Source organism: Salvia hispanica, chromosome 6 (genome assembly GCF_023119035.1).
Source record: "Salvia hispanica cultivar TCC Black 2014 chromosome 6, UniMelb_Shisp_WGS_1.0, whole genome shotgun sequence".
Lineage (NCBI taxonomy): Eukaryota > Viridiplantae > Streptophyta > Magnoliopsida > Lamiales > Lamiaceae > Salvia > Salvia hispanica.
Window position 1 is genome coordinate 4,258,894 of NC_062970.1, and position 12,824 is coordinate 4,271,717.

Consider the following 12,824-nt stretch of genomic DNA (forward strand, 5'->3'; position numbering starts at 1 on the left):
ATTAGGTAAACAAGTGGACGTGGCGTTTCTCGTATACATGCACAAACTGAGTGTACAAAGGCATGTACGCTCGAAGCATCTTTTAGTATACAAACCCCAACAATTCCACCAAAGAGATACAGTCCAGAGCGTGTCACGAAGAAGAGTAGATATTCAATGGAAAATCTGGTAGAAGCTAATTTGACAGAGATGGCGAGGGCATTCTCTGCTGCCCTATATGATGAAGAAGAGCTTCCCAGAACTGCCGAGGAAGCAATGAGAATTCCACATTGGAGGGAGGCGATGATTGTAGAGATGAAGGCACTGATGAAAAACAAGACATGGGAAGTATGTATGAGACCCGAGGGATCGAGATTAGTGGATGTCGGTGGGTCTTTACCATCAAAAGAAGGCCAGGTGGCTCCATTGAAAGATATAAAGCACGGTTAGTGGCAAAAGGGTACACTCAAACCTATGGAGTTGACTATGCTGAAACTTTCTCGCATGTAGCAAAGATGAGTACTATTCGAGTGTTGTTCTCGATAGCGGCAAACAGAGAGTGGCCGCTACACCAGTTTGATGTGACAAATGCATTCTTACATGGGGAGCTGTCGAAACCTATATACATAGAGGCACCACCTGGATTTACAGGGGAATTTGAAGGAGGAAAGATTTGCAAACTGAAGAAGACCTTGTATGGACTCAAGTAGTCGCCCAGAGCATGGTTTGGGAGGTTCACAGAGGTGATGAAGAAGTATGGGTACAGGCCGAGTAACTCTGATCACGCACTTTTTCTGAAAAAAAGGGAAGGAAAGATTACACACTTAATTATTTATGTGGATGATATGATCCTGACTGGAGATGATGCAGAGGAAATCGATCAGTTAAGGAAAAATTTGTTTGCAGAATTTCAAATGAAAGATTTGGGTCTACTCAAGTACTTTCTAGGAATAGAGGTGTTGAGGTCAAGAAATGGGACACCTGGACACGGGATTCTGTTTGAAAAACACGGGCACCTAGAGATTCATGGTTTCACGGATGCTGATTGGGCTGGAAATCCAAATGATCGAAAGTCGACTGCGGGGTACTTTACCTTTGTAGGAGGAAATCTTGTCACTTGGCGGAGCAAAAAGCAGAAAGTGGTGGCCTTGTCAAGTGCTGAGGCAGAGTTTCGAGGGATTAGGAGTTGTTTTGCGATAACAAGGCAGCAATCGGTATATCTGTGGACCCAGTTTAGCATGATCGGACGAAGCATGTAGAGGTGGATAGGCACTTCATCAAAGACAACATAGAAGCCAAGATAGAAGAACTTCCCTTTGTAAAGTCTGAAGATAGCTGGCCGATATCCTAACAAAGGCTGTGGACTCAAAAAGCTTCTGCAAAGTATTGGGCAAGTTAAGAATGAGCGATCCCATTACTTAACTTGAGGGGGAGTGTTGGAAAGTAAATAAAATAAAATCAAGGAAAGATCCCTAAGATTAGGGAATTGCCGTGGAGAAGGGGAAATTAATTAGGGCAAATCTTTACCATGTTTAGCTTTTTCTTCTACTACTTAATACTGTGTATATGCCTCTGTAAAATTGAACAAGTTGAATGAATATGATCCCAAATTCAACATAAACTATGCTACTAGTATAAATTTGACTCACATGCTGGCGCTGCCATGACTGTTTACGTAATCGAGTCCATATTTTAATTACTTGTATCGAGTCGAGCCGAATTATCAGCTTCATCTCTGTCAGTTATTTCCTGGAATGCATATTATTATAAATAAGAGAGTCAAGCCGATTATTATAAATATTTTCACAGGGAGGTGATCAATTGCTAACTAATTAGCAATCCAAAATTAAGACCAAGTTTTAACCATTAGATTAAGAGATCTACTAGTTGATAAAATGCCAAGTGGATTATATTTTAAATTTAAATGAGTATTAAATAAAATCAAAGGGTATTAATGTCAATGCACTCTTATTAAAATTATCCTAAAAGTTTAAATTTACGTAACTCTCTCGATTTAAATTATTTTTTCGTAAATAATATATCAAATTAAAGGTAATTTTATAAGGATTCTAACGAGATCTCTATTGCATATGTTCTGACGACGTTCATATGATGAAATTTGATGATTTTTATTTCAGTTTTCGTATATGTTGATAAGCATATTTTTATCAATAAATACATCAAAAAATCTCAATATAATGCAGGTAAAATCTCAATATAATGCATGTGAAATCTCAATAAAACCGTGTTGATATTTTGTCTACTGTTTATTGAGATTCGTAAGATTTAATCTCATCTACTCATTTTGAAATCTAATGGTGGAGATTTGACCTTGATTTTGGATTATGATGCTATAAGCAATTGAAGATGACTCTATTTTCACATATTAAATGTATATCAAATCACATTAGTTTCGTTGCGAGCATCAAGACATTATCATAACTGGTTATCGTATTAATTGACAAAATTATCCTCAGAACATAACAAATTAAATTTTGTTGCCACAACATCAATCGCAGTCGTTTAATATGGCAATCATAATATTGATATTAAGTCTTAGTTTATGCATGAAGTGATGAAGATGCAGTTAATATTTAGTCTTAGTTAGTTGATGTTTAGTCTTAGTTCAGATCTTGACAATGAGCGCTTTCGAGGTTTAGATTTAGTTGTTTCATCCTCTGATGATAAAGACCTTCTCCTTTTCGAGGTTTAGATTTAGGTTTAGATTTAGTTGGTGTGATGGTTTTCTTGTTTTTTCAGGACTTTCTCGGTGATGCCGTGGCAATCCAACATCATCCCAATATGATTTCCTAGCCCGAGGGCTTGCACTCCTGCTTCTCTTTCTCCAGGAAAGAGGTGAATCGTTATCACGTGATTTCCCCAATCCCGTCTCCTACTTCTATCGCTGACATCCCTACCATCCTTATAAGACCTATGCTGTTAATATTTAGTTTTAGTTAAGAAAGAATATGCAGTTGATATTTAGTCTTAGTTCAGTTAAACTTTGATTACTATCCAATATATGCACGTGTTAATTTTTTAATTTTTTTTATTTAATATAAACTTGCTGGAGTAAATAATGAACTATATTCACTAAATCATGAACTAAATGAACGTATGTTATGAAGTAATTTTTCGCATTTATCACATACCGAATTTACTTCAAATGAAAGATAATTATGTCATAACACATTATGAAATAATAAACTAATGGAATGAAGTTATAGTATGACTGAATGAAGTAATAAGTTCATAACTACTGCTTGACGTTTAACACAGTTAAAATTAGTCTACAAACATACATTGTCCATGTTTGCATCTCAGATACCAAATAAAAATAGTCTACAAACATACATTGTCCATGTTGAGGCACCTGATGCACATGTTGCTTCTGAACCGGATGATTTGGAGAGCTGGTACCGCTCTTTTCTACCGGCTACCACGTACAACAAGCTCGAGCGAAGATGAGGCACATCTCGTTCAGTCTTACCGCCACGTGTTCAAGGGATTTGCTGCCAGGCTTTCACCCGAGCAGGTGAAAGAAATGGAGAAGTGCCCCAGAAATTGATGTCAGTGTAAACAACACATTCCCCCAACTTCTTGGGGTTGAACCAGAATATGGGGTTGTGGAACGACTCTAATTACGGTAAAGGTGTGATTATTGGCGTGTTGGACTCCGGAGTGTTGCCTGAGCATCCTTCCTTCAGCGACGAAGGAATGCCACCTCCACCAGATAAGTGGAAGGGCGAGTGTGAATTCAGCCACACAACCTGCAACAACAAAATCATTGGAGCAAGGTACTTTAATGCCAAGGACCAGAGCCCCCTTGACGATAATGGCCATGGAACTCACACCGCGGGCACTGCTGCTGGACGCTTTGTCTGTTTGGAACCGCCAACGGCACTGCTGCTGGCATTGCAACACTTGCTCATCTAGCCATCTACATGGTGCTCATTAGTGATTCTGGAACGGCTGCAGATTTCCTTGCTAGAACGGATGCAACGGTTGAAGATGGAGTAGACGTGCTCTCGATTTCAATAAACTTGCAAGCACAAGCTGCAAACTTGTATCAAGATCATTTTGCAGTTGGTGCATTCAGTGCGATGTAGAAGGGTATCTTGGTTAGCTTCTCTGCTGGAAACAGTGGTCCTCTTCCCTCATCTGTGGGACACGGGGCACCTTGGGTTCTAATGGTTGGAGCAAGCACGATGGACAGAAAATTAGTGCAAAAGCAGTGCTAGGAAACAACCAAACACTCGATGGTGAATCAGTTTATCAACTGACTAACTTTCCACGAAAGCTCTTCCCACTTATCTATGCCGGTTATACACCTGACTGCCTAGACTCGCTCAGCCGAAGTGACGTCTGAGGTAAGATAGTGGTGTGTAAGTTACGTAGATTACCAGAAATTCAAAGTGGAGCAGCAGCAGCAGCAGTGAAAAGTGGTGGTGGCACTGCCGGCATGATTTTGATAAACGATGAGACAGATGGAAACACCATTCGAATTGAAGTCATCGGTTTTCCAACAACGTTCTTGAAATGGACCTCTCCCACCAGTTCTGTTCGGAGCCCTATTGCATTTATAATGTCTTAAACTAGTATGTTAATATTTTAATATTTGTAGTAGTTATAAATTATGTGATGCCAACATGATATGGGTATCTCTTCCTCACCAATCCATCCATATGTAGCCCTGTCATGACCGTCGGCCTAGCCAAGGTAACCGCTCGATCACGTCGCCAAGCCACTCTGCACCAGCTATCTCCAAGATTACGCACGAGTCCAATCGAGTCCTTATTTATTAGCCTTATTTTAGTTAATTGCCTTGTATCTAGTCAAGTTGAATCGTATGTTTCATTTCGGGTTTTCTTTGTCCGTTCTTTCCCGGAATGTAAAAATAAGTTGAGCAGCATAGGATTTAGATTATTATAAATAGGGGTATTGTATTTTCACATTACTCATGATATACTATAATATTTAGTTGAATATTTCTTATCCAAACCCTATACATTTCCCCTCTCTCAAACTAGGGTGATAAACTGATCGGTAAAGGAGGCTGTATTATTCATTGATATGTGACATTGTACATAGGCACTATTATATAGGCTTAGGAAAAACTATACAAGGAAAACCTAATTACCATTAATTACATGATTCAAATCTCCTATGATTGGTATAATATAACTCGCGTATCTTCCTCCGGATATGGCGAGATACTCCGTGATCTTCTTCCAACACTCCACCTCAAGTTAAGTAACGGGGTTTCCGATACTCAACTTGCATAATACCTCTCGAAAGGACTTCGAGTTCACGGCCTTCGTCAGAATTTCTGCTAGCTGATCTTTAGACTTGACATACGGCATCTCAACAATCTTTGCTTCAACGTTATCCTTTATGAAGTGTCTATCCACTTCCACATGTTTGGTTCGATCATGTTGAACCGGATTCTCTGAAATACTGATGGTTGCCTTATTATCGCAATACAATCTGCACGTTTGGGATGAAAACAACTCCAACTCCTTCATAAGTCTTCGCAGTCATAGTAACTCGGTCAACTCACTCTTAATCCCACGAAACTCCGCCTATGCACTAGATAGTGCCACTACTTTCTGTTTCTTACTCCTCCATGTCACGAGATTACCTCCTACAAAGGTGAAAAGCCCTGCAGTTGACTTCCTATCATTTGGGTTTCCAGCCCAATCAGCATCCATAAATCCATGCATCTGTAAGTGCCCTTGTTTCTCAAACAGAAGCCCATGTTCGGCTATCCCCTTTAAATATCGAACAATCCGCAGAACTTCCTCCCAGTGTTCTTCTTGGGGTGCGTGCATGAACTGGCTTACAAACCCTACAACATAGGCAATATCTGGTCTCGTATGTGATAGATAAATCAATTTCCCAACCAATCGTTGGTATTTCCTCTGTCAGTCTGCTTTGCCTCTTTCCTCATCTGCAGTTCGTGGTTTTGAATTATTGGGGTATCTGCTTTACAATCCACCATCCCAACTTCAGCCAACAAATCCAGCACATACTTCCTTTGATTTATGAAGATTCCCTTCTTCAACCTTAGCACCTCTATTCCCAAAAAATACTTGGTAGTCCCAAATCTTTCATCTCAAATTAACTGAACAAGTTTTTTCTTAGCTCGGCCATTTCTTCTTCGTCATCCCTGGTGATAATCATGTCATCCACGTATATGATCAAACATGTGATTTTTCCTTCTCGTTTCTTGATAAACAATGTGTGGTCGGAGTGTGGTCGGAATTGCTCTGCTTCTATCCATATTTTTTCATCACCTCCGTGAACCTCCCAAACCATGCTCTCGGAGACTGTTTCAGCCCGTATAAAGTCTTCTGCAGCTTACATACTTCCCCTCTTTGAAACTCGTTTGTGAACCCAGGTGGGGGCTCCATAAAACTGGTTTTGGCAATTCTCCATGTAGAAAGACATTAGTCACATCGAACTGTTGAATTAGTAGCAATCGAGAATAGCACTCTCACAGTGTTAATCTTTGCCACGGGTGAGAAAGTCTCGGCGTAATCTACACCATAAGTTTGGGTATATCCCTTTGCCACAAGCCTGGCTTTATATCTCTCTATCGTGCCATCTGGCCTCCATTTTATTGTGAACACCCATCTACACCCGTCACCCATCAGCCCTTACTCCTTCCGGTAACTTGCCTTTGACCCAAGTATCGTTCCTCATCAATGCCTTCATCTCAGTGAACATTGCCTCTCTCCAGTGTTTATGTTTCATTGCTTCCTCCGCCAATTGGGGAATCTCTTCTTCCTCGTATAAGGCAGCTTAAAAGGCTCTTGCCATTTTTGTAAGATTTCCTTGCACAAAGTTCGCCACTCCGTATCGGCTCTTCTTCCCAATCTTTTCGGGAGAATATATTTTTGGTGGGACCTCTCTTGTACTCCAATAAGGAAGAACATATCCTCCAGTATCGCTGGCAATTGTGTTGTCTTCTTCTAGTGGTTCTGCACTTATCGGGTCAGTAGAAACCGTAATGGGACTTGGTTCAGTAATTACCTCGGATATCGTTGGAGAAGGATCGAGGGGTTGCGGATGAGATGACTCTATTGGCGAGACCTGCTCAGTGGATAGAGAACTCGGCAAAATAGCCCTGTAACTTCGGGAGAAGGGGTGCCTCCTCACAAAGGCGGTCGCAGTGACCAGGCCCGGGCGACTGTTTACCAAAAACACAGGTCTCCGCAAAGTCGTAAGACCATGTATGGGGGCTGACGCCTGCCCAGTGCCGGAAGGTCAAGGAAGTTGGTGACCTGATGACAGGGGAGCCCGCGACCGAAGCCCCGGTGAACAGCGACCGTAACTATAACGGTCCTAAGGTAGCGAAATTCCTTGTCGGGTAAGTTCCGACCCGCACGAAAGGCGTAACGATCTGGGCACTGTCTCGGAGAGAGGCTCGGTGAAATAGACATGTCTGTGAAGTGAACTGACTCTGTTAGATCCTCAATCGAAGAATTTGGAAGTGGCACAACCCAACTAAGATAGTCCGCGGAATTACCGTGATCACTCTCCCCCTGACTACGAAGGTGGGTGGGGTAAAAGAATTCAGTTTCTAGGAAATTACCATTCATGGTGGTGGTAATTTTCTGGTATTGGGGTCAAAACATCGGTAGCCCTTCTGGTTTACCCCGTACCAACGAAGACACATTTGGTAGCACATGCGGATAGTTTGGTTCTTTCATGTTTTGGGACATGAACATAGACTTCGGGTTGAAGGTTCAGGTGTTGAGGGATTGTGGAAAATTTGGACAGGATATCGAGAGGAGTTTTTTTGTTAAGGATTTTTGTTGGTAGGCGATTCATGATGGCCAGAAATGTGTTGGGACTTTGGATTCAATCATTAGGGCTCGGGTTATTTCTAGGATTGTCCTATTTTTCTATTCCGCTACCCCATTTTGTTCGGTTGTATAAGCACAAGAAGTCTGGTGAACCATTCCCTTTTCTTGAAAAAATTGTGTCATAGAGCTATTAACAAATTCCCTCTCATTATCAGATCGAACAGTTTTGATGGTGATATGAAATTGGGTTTGAACCATTTTAAAAAACAAGACAAACTTATCCATAACTTCAGACATATGTTTCATAAAATAAATCCAAGTCATCCTAGTACAATCATCAACAAATATCACAAAGTACCGAAAATTTCCCCCACCATCAATAGGTGCGGGACCCCACACTGTACCAAGGAAAAAATAGAATTCATACGAGTGTTTGAGAGTTTAAAAGATTGTCTCTGGCTCTTGGCCAAAACACAAGTCTCACATGAAAAATCAGTAGGAATAGAAAGGTTCGGAAAAAAGAAGTTTAAAATAACCAGGAAAAGGGTGTCCTACTCTTCGGTGCCACAGCCAAATTTCTTGTTTCGTGGACCCGTGAGCCAGCATCGAACTGCCAGTTTGAGCTATCTCATCCACGTAGTAGAGTCCATGCTTCTTAGTGCCACGCCCAAGAATCCTCCTCGTCCGAATATCCCGTAAAATGCAAAAATCAGGATGCATTAAAAGAGTGCAATTCAACTACTTCATCACATCACTTATAGACATCAATCGTTGAGACAAAGTCGGAACATATAAGCAATTTCTGAGTTTGAGAGTATGAGAGAATTCAATAGTACCAGAACCCTCAACAGTAATCAATTCCCCACTTGCAGTCTTAATATATGTTTTTATAATTTCACTCATGTTACTAAAATCACTCTTATCCGGGGTCTTAGTATCAGTCGCCCCACAATAAAAAATCCACCCCTTTGTTGTTTCAACCTCTTTACTCACAAGAAATGCAGCGGATAATTTTTCTAACGGAGCAAATGGATTTTTCGACACATAATTGCATAGGCTGGGGTGCATTTCACGTTTTTCACTGTATTGGGGGGTCAATATATGAATTCAGATAATCTGGGGGTTTCTTTTTAAGATAATGGGGTTTCATTTCTAAATTCACATAATCTGGGGTAAAAAAGCATAAATTAGAAAAAGGGTTAGGGTTTGGTTTAAAACCAAACCCGATACCTCCTCCTGCCGCCGCCATCTCTGCCCGTTTGGCGAAATTGCCGACTCCCCGGATGTTGCCGCCGCCGGTTGAAGCCTCTCCAGTCACCGCCAACCTTTGATTCCCATGATTTCCGGTCTGGCCTCGCGGCTGCCCCTCCTTTGTCACGCCGATCGCCATTTTTGCCTGGGGTTGAGTGGCTCTCATTTTCTGTCACTTCTCCCACCATTTCGAGTATCCCAATCGCTTGAAACACGTTTCGTATGTGTGCTTCGGTCTCTGGCAGTGGCTGCACCAGAGGTTTGACTTGTCCTACCGGTTTCCCGGTCGGCCGGTAGTTCCGGGGCGTTGAAGTCGATCCCGAAGCGGCGGGCGATTGGTCTGAGCGGCAAGCCCGTGTCCAATTTCCCCAAATGATGATACGGCATTCCCGCCGTCAGCATCTACAGTGGGTGGAGACGACGCCGGTGGCATGATTCGACGTCGAGCCGCCTCCTTCTTCACCCACCCGTATGCTTCCTCCACTGATGAGGTCGGTTCCTCCTTCAAGACGTCCTTTCAAATTGAATCGTACTCCTGATTCAATCCGGTCAAAAATTTAATCAATTGTTTCTCATTCGAGTGTGTTCGAAACTGATCAATTCCTTTATCGCAGCAACTAATCGGCTGCTTTTGGCTTCTGTCGATGTTGATCCAAAACCAGTGGATCCTCCGGTAATAAGTTTCCAGATCGAGGTTTCCCTGTTTGATGTTTATTGCCTTCTCTTCTAGATCGTAGATATGATATTTTTCAGCCCTGTTCTCGAACGTTACATCGAGGTTGTCCCATAGTGATTTCGATGTCAGATGATGGGCAAAATCAGCGATAATCTCATCCTCGATGTTTTCTACGATCCAAGAAAACACCACCAAGTCGTCTTCTTCCCAATCGTCGTATCCTTTGCTTCCCGGTTATGGAGGGTTATTTCTAATTTGCGAATAGGCACCTCGCCCTCCGATCTTGACTTTCATAAGTCTTGACCATAGTGGGTAATTCTTTCCATTTAGCTTGAACATCACAGTGACATTCTTGTTGTTCTTCAATCTTGTTTCTACATCAGTTTTGATGTTCTGATATGTAGGTTCTGGTTTTCTGATTTGGTTCTGGGCTAAAACAGGTCGAGAAAGGTATAATCGGCTATGATGAAGTATTCTCTGAGCCAAAAAACGTTCTTGCTCATGATACCATGATAAACTGATCGGTAAAGGAGGCTGTATTATTCATTGATATGTGACTTTGTACATTAGGCACTATTATATAGGCTTAGGAAAAACTATACAAGGAAAACCTAATTACCATTAATTACATGATTCAAATCTCCTATGATTGGTATAATATAATCCCGCGTATCTTCCTCCGGATATGGCGAGATACTCCGTGATCTTCTTCCAGCATAGGGATTTTGAAACACTAGTTCTCATCCAATCGTCGCTCATAGGTGTTCCTCATCTATCATTTAATTTGGTGATTACATTCCTGATCTCATGCCATGCCCCTACGAGTCTACGGGGATGCTTCCGACTTTTAGTATTATGACTCCATGGACGACTCCTTCATGACCAGTTTCCACATATAATTTAGATTAGTATTGTAGATTTAGATTAGGAGATGAATTACATTTAATTCATAAGCCAAGAACCTGCCATTGCATCCTCTCATATTTCAGTTTTCATATAGCTCAACATATGACCCATGTAGCATATTTTTCGTAACTTAAGACATACATACCAATCACTCATGCTTACTTTTATTTTAAAAAAAGGGATAGTGGTCTCTAATATCATGGAACTTTTAAAAAGTTGTGCTTTTCTCAATAACTTTTAATTTGGCAAATAATATCATAAATTTTATCCGAGTTTGTTATTTTTCATCAGTTAATAAATTTCCCTTTTCTTGGTATGATGGAATGGAATGGGGAATGGAAATGGAGATGGAATGACAATTCCATTTCATTCTTGTGCTTGGTAAGCACAAGGAATGCAATGGGAATGAAATTGTTATTCCTTGATTGATTCTATTCCTATGTTTGATAACTACAAATACCATAGAAATGGAATGGAATGAAATATGAATAATTAATATAATGATTCTACTAAAACAAACATTTATTCAAAAATATTTTTTCCAAATACGCCATTTTTCTTGTGTGTGTATTTGAGGTGTTGTGTATATACCTGTGGCGGTGTGTGTGTGTTTATATGTGGTGGTAATGTGTATGCGCATATGTGTTATTGTGCATGTGTGTGTGTGGTGGGGGTGTTTGTGTGTATGCATGCATATGTTTTAGATGAATGCAGGGACTTTATTGTATACTCCTTTTGTCCGTAAAATATTGTCCATGTTTGACTCGGCACGAGTTTTAAGAAATATGAAGAGAAGTAAGAAGAAAAAGTTAGATGAATGCAGGTTCCATAATTGTATACTTTCTCCGTCCCAAGATAAATGAGCCATATTCCTTTTAGGATATCCCACTATAAGTGAGTCATTTTCCTTTTTGGCAATAAATCATTTCTCTTACTTAATTCTCAACCTACTTTATTCTCTCTTCACTCCTCTACTTTTTCCCCTTTCATACTTTATTCTCTCCACTTTAACTATTTAAATATAAATTCATTAAATCCCGTGCCAAAAAGAAATGCTTTGCTTATCTTGGAAGGGAGGGAATATTGATTTTATAATAGAATGTGAGTATAATGTGTTAGTAGAAAGGGAAGTACATCTGCTAAAAATTAAAAAAAAAAACAAATATGAACATTAAATTGTAGATGGACCGAAATAACAAATATGCTATGATATTATATAGACGAAAGAAAGTATACTATATCTGAAAACATTAATATACCATACAAAAAATCACAATTACAATGATAAAATACATAGCAGTATCATACCAAGTAGGGCCTTATGGGGCTTCTTGGTATGATGGAATGGAATGGAGATGGAGATGGGAATGGTATGACAATTCCATTCCATTCTTGTGCTTGGTAAGCACAAGGAATGCAAAGGGAATGGAATTGTTATTCCTTGATTGATTCCATTCCTATGTTTGATAACAAATAATATAGAAATAAAATGAAATGAAGTATGTATAATTAATATGAGTATCACACAGAGCTTTGGTGGTTTGGTGGTATGCAAAATCGGCAATAATATCGCTTTCGATATTGTCTATAATCCATGAGAAAACCACTAGATCGTTTTCCTCCCAATCGTGGCATCCCTTGTTGTTCGGCTCTGGTGGTTCATTGGTTATGTGGGAGTATCCTCTCCTTCCTCCTATTGCGACCTTCATTAGCCACGACCATAAAGGGTAGTTCTTCCCGTTCAATTTGAACGCCACGGTAACGTTCATGTTCGTCCTCAGTCTTGAGGATTCGTCCTCTAATCATTTACACCAAACTCAAACCCAAAAGAATATTCCACATCCATCTACTTTTTATACCTTTTCAATTACACCTACATAGTTATTTAAATTACACATTAATCCCACAACATTATATATAAAAAGTTAAATTAAATTAAATAATAAAATAAATTTCTTATTATATATATTAAATATACTTTATATTAAAAAGATACACTAATTTGAAAAAATTAATATACACTTCACATGCTATGATAAAATTAAAACATAAATTAAAACATATTTTACAATCACAATTACAAAAAAAACATACCACGATATAGATATAAAATTTAAAAAATTCAGGACTCCAAATTTTTGTTTGTTCCCACAACTGATCAACCAGTTAGTGCAAGTCCAGATGAGCTTTTATTTGGTCAT

At 39.9% G+C, this 12,824-nt stretch overlaps 1 long non-coding RNA gene and 1 pseudogene across 2 annotated transcripts; both read left to right on the top strand.

The window, feature by feature from the left end:
* Positions 1-725: 725 nt before the first annotated feature.
* Positions 726-12,824, top strand: part of LOC125194521 — a 44,038-nt pseudogene continuing 31,939 nt past the window's right edge.
* On the top strand, positions 9,032-10,339 carry LOC125194227. Of its 2 annotated transcripts, none has more exons than XR_007171733.1 (2): positions 9,032-10,029; positions 10,122-10,339. It is a non-coding gene; the product is annotated as an uncharacterized LOC125194227 (long non-coding RNA). The 2 variants fall into 2 exon arrangements; XR_007171734.1 differs by having other exon boundaries at positions 9,032-10,025.